The 4,867-nt window shown below is 42.5% G+C and overlaps 1 pseudogene; it reads right to left on the reverse strand.

Moving 5' to 3' along the window:
- Positions 1-2,281: 2,281 nt before the first annotated feature.
- Positions 2,282-3,899, reverse strand: LOC110544415 (protein FAM53A-like; annotated as a pseudogene).
- Between the last annotated feature and the right edge of the window lie 968 nt (positions 3,900-4,867).

The raw sequence follows: 4,867 nt of genomic DNA on the forward strand, positions 1-4,867 counted from the left end.
CCCCGTTTTTTTCCTTTGATGAGAATAAAATGTCTTTCCCCATGTCTTTTGTTTTTTGTTGAATGTCTATTTTGTTAGATATTAGGGTGGCTACTCCAGCTTGCTTCTTGGGTCTGTTTTCTTGGAAAACCTTTTTCTAGTCCTTTACTCTCAGTTAGTGTATAATATTATAGGTCTATTTTTTGAATGTAGTAGAATGTTAGATTATGTTTTAAAAACCATTCTGTTATCCTGTGTCTTTTTATTGGAGAGTTGAGTCTATTGATGTTGACAGACATTAGTGACCAATGATTTTTAGTTCCTTTTATTGTGGAGTTGGTGGTGATTGTATGTTTGTATGCTTGTTTTCTTTTGGTTTTGTTGCTGTGAAGTATCTATATCCTGTGTTTTCTTGGGCATAGTTGACCTCATTAGTTTGGAATTTTTCCTTCTAGTATCTTTTCTAGGGCTGAGTTGATACATAGATATTGTTTAAATTTTGTCATGGAATATCTAGTTTTCTCCATCTTTGGTGACTGAAAGATTTGTTGGGTATAATAGTCTGGGTTGGTGTCTGTGGTCTCTTAAAGTCTGAAAGAATCTGCCCAGGCCCTTTCATAGTGTCTGTTGAGAAGTCATGTGTGATTCTGATAGGCCTACTTTTATATGTTACATGGCCTTTTTCCCTTGCCTCTTTTAATATTTTTTCTTTGTTCTATGGATTTAGTGTTTTGATTATTATTTGGGGGTGGAATTTCTTTTCTGGTCTAGTCTATATGGTATTCTTTTATCCTCTTGTATGTTTAAAGGCATCTTTTTCTTTATGGTGGGGAAATATTTTTCTATGATTTTCTTGAAAATATTTTCTGGACCTTGGAGCCTGGAATATTCCTTTTCCTCTATTCCTGTTATTCTTAGGTTTTGTCTTTTCATGGTGTTCTTGATTTCTTGAATGTTTTATGCCAGGAACTTTTCTGTTTCAATGTTTTCTTTGAAAGATGTATTCATTTCTTCAATTGTACCTTCAATGCCTAAGAGTCTCTCCTCTATTTCTATTGGTGATGCTTTCTCCTGTGGTTCATGATTTCTTCTCTAAGTTTTCTATCTTCAGGGTTTCCTTGGTTTGTTTTTCCTTTGTTGATTCTAATACTGTTTTTTAGGTCTTGAACAGTTTTATTCATTTCCTTCACCAGTTTGATTGTGGTTTACTGTCTGTCCTTGATGTCCTCTATTTGTTTAGTTGTATTTTCCTGTATTTCTTTTTTTTATGGATTTTTAAAATTTATTTATTTTTTATACTAATCATAAGTTATTTACTTTGTATCCTAGCCATAGCCCCCTCCCTCATTCCTCCCAATCTCACCCTCCTTCCCTCATCTTCTACCTGCCCCTTTCCAAGTCCACTAAAAGGGGAAGACCTCCTCCCCCTCCTTATCAAATTTTTTCAGGACTGGCTGCAATATCCTCTTCTGTGGCCTAGCAAGGCTGCACCTCCCTTGTGAGGGAGAGAGTGGGAGAGCTCGCTGTTGATTTCATGTCAGAAATAGTCCCTGTTCCCCTTATTAGAGAACCCATTTGGACACTGAGCTACCATGGGTTATATCCGAGTAGGGGTTCTAGATTATATCCATACATGGTCTTTGGTTAGAGAAACATTTTCATGAAAGACCCCTGTGCCCTCATATATTTGGTCTTTGTGGTGCTCCTGTCCTCTCCAGGTCTTACTAACTCCTCCTTCTTTCATATGATTCCCTGCACTCTTCTGACAGTGTGGTTATGACTCTTAATATCTGCTTTGATACACTGCTAGGTAGAGTCTTTCAGAGGCCATCTGTGGTAGGCTCCTGTCCTGTTACTTGTTTTCTCCTACATCCAATATCCATCCCATTTGTCTTTCTAAGTGAGGATTGGACACATTACCCTGAGTCCTATTTCTTGTTTATCTTCTTTAGGTGTGTAGATTTCAGTATATTTATCCTATCTTATAGGTCTATATAAGTGAGTACATACCATGTGTGTCTTTCTGCTTTTGGGATACCTCATTTATTTTCCTGCATTTCTTTGAGAGATTTGTTCATTTTTTTCTATGCAGAATCATGTTTAATAGAATGCCCTATGAAAATACTTTTCAAAATGGAGAAGCTCTCTTGAACCATAGAAGCCATAAAAATAAAAAATCAAAATTGTGCTTCAGATTTCAAAATAACACACAAGTTATTTCTACCAAGATAACAGACAACAACCAAAAGTTAGTTGTTCTTGATCTGCTACAGGTCCAGGTTGCAGTGGAGGATGCCTTCTCCTAAACTGTCCCAGTCCCTGGGGTCTCCAGTGTTCCCACCTTCGTCTGTGCTGGCCACTGGTTTCCCTGAAGCCCAGGCTGGGTGACCCAAGCCTGGGAATCCTTGGGCTAGAGCAAGGTGTGATGAAGCCCACAAGGCCCTTTGAGTTATATGTGGAAGACACAGTCTTTTGCTGGATGTTGTCCTCATCATATTCATAGTCCAGAGAGCAAAGTCTCTTCAATGTGTGTGTGTGTGTGTATGTGTGTGTGTGTGTGTGTGTGTGTGTGTGTTTTGTTCATGTTATTTTCAGAAATTCCAAGTATGGTGTATCTAACTGTCCTTCTGTCTCTGTTTGTGCTCCCATCCAATATACAAGGCTGTGAGAGACAGCAGAGCAGGCCATGATGCTGGTCTAGTTCTGGTGTGGATGTGGGGGTGCTGCTGAAGGTAGGCTAGTGCTTGCATCTTCAAGATGCTCTTGTGAGAGGTGCAGCCAGCGCCTGGAGGAAAACAGGCAGGGTCCTATAGAAAGCCAGAGTGGACCTGAGCTTGTAGTGCTCTCACTGTTGTCCACAAAGTCACTGCTCACTGAAGCTGGCAGGGGCGTCTGTGGTGAGGTAGGGACAGCCAGTGACACAGGGTTCCTGGGTAGGCCTGAATCCAGACTTCCCTGCAGGGTAGGGTTCACAAGGCCACTGCAGCACTGCAGGGTGGCACTCCCACCACTGTTGCATCTCCTTTTAGAGATGGGAGTCCACATCTTGGAGCTACCAGCAACCATGGGGAATGGGATAGAGCCAGCTCTTCCTATTCTGTCAGGGACCGGCAGAATCTCTTGGTTGGTGGTGCTTCAGGTGGCTCTGTGCTCTCATGGAGGTCCAAAGAAGCTGCCCACAGCCATTTGTCCTGGGGATTCCAGCTGCCACTTGAGACTTTTGATGTGAGACACACTATGTGAGCCCAATGGAAAGGGGCCCGAGGCCGCCTGGCTTTCAATGGGCCTTCCAAGGACTTTTGTCCATGCCAATCTCAGAAGGGAATAAATGGGCACTTTGGTTCAGTTTCTCAGCAGAATATGGGCCGGCCTCAGAGGCCTTGGGGTAAGGTCATCTAAACTCTGGTTCTGCAGCTTTTCAGTGATGAAAGTGACTGTGGTAGGGTCTCTTCCTTAGTTTACAGTTGTAGGCTCTGGATTTCCAAAATGCTGGACATGAAAGGGCTCAAGTCGTCAGGTTGGAGCTATAACTGAGGGTTATAGTTCTGACTAGAGATGCTGACCTAGACTCTTGACGGCTGTGTCTCCTTTAGTCTACAAAGAAAAGCGGCTTTAGAATATACTTCCAAGTCACCTTCCACAGGTCGTTGGGTAGGATTTGTTCTTGATATTCCATTAAAGGATCATCACATCTCATCAAACTTTCTGCTTCCTCAAGGTGCTGAGGTGCTGGCCAGCCAGAGTGGGTGTTCCCGCACACAGCAGCAATGCACCAGTACTTGACTCACTGACCATGTGAGGAGACTCCGGGCTGACAGAGCAAGAACACGGCGTTCAGGCAGCTGGAGTTCCTGGTGGTACACAGGTAACCCACAGCCCTGAGCACTGTCGAGCAATGTGAGGGAGCCACTGGGCTCCATACCTGGGGCAGGGCACAGGCCACCCTGGAAGAAAGCCAATGTCCTGCCTTCTCTGGCCACCCTCATTGGCCACTGTGCTGAGCCATCTGCCACTGCCTGAGCCATCAGAGGACCAAGATGCTAGTAGTCTTCTCTTAGCACTGGTTTCCTCTTTACATGCCTCTAATAACTACACAAGCATAGATTTAAGGTCATTTTCTTGTATTTCAGTTGCTTTGGAATATCCATTTTTTTTTTTTTTTTTTTTTTTTTTTTGGTGGAGCCATGATGTCCTGGTGTCTGGTAACTGTGTTACTCTGGCCTTTAGCCATCTGGTGGTCTGTAGCCTTGACTGTTTATTCCTTGAATCTGCATCAAAGACTGGATCCTTTTTGAGTTAATTTTGTATCCAGCCACTTTGATGAAGGTGTTAATCAGCTGTAGGAGTTCCCTGGTAAAATTTTTGGGGTCACTCAGGTATACTATTATATCATCTGCAAGTAGTGATACTTTGACTTCTTCCTTTCCAATTTGTATCCCCTTGATCTCCTTCAATTGTCTTATTACTCTAGCCAGGACTTCAAGAACAATGTTGAAGAGATATGGAGAGAGTGGGCAGCCTTGCCTTTCTTCCTTCATGAAATCCCCTGATTTCAGTGGGGTTGATTTAAGTTTCTCTCCATTGAGTTTGATATTTGCTATAGGCTTGCTGTATATTGCCTTTTCTATGTTCAGGTATGTGCCTTTCTGGAAAAGATCATCCTGAGTGAGCTATCCCAGAAGCAGAAAGACGCACATTGGTATATACTCACTCACATAGACATATAATATAGGATAAACCTACTATAATCTGTACACCTAAAGAAACTAATCAAGAGGGAGGACTCTTGCTAAAATGCTCAATTCCTATTCAGAAAGGTAAAGAGGATGGACATCAGAAGAAGGAGAAAAGAGGGAACAAGTCAGGAGCCTGACTCAGAGGACCTCTG

This window comes from Meriones unguiculatus, chromosome 15 (assembly GCF_030254825.1).
Source record: "Meriones unguiculatus strain TT.TT164.6M chromosome 15, Bangor_MerUng_6.1, whole genome shotgun sequence".
In the NCBI taxonomy this organism is placed as follows: Eukaryota; Metazoa; Chordata; class Mammalia; order Rodentia; family Muridae; genus Meriones; species Meriones unguiculatus.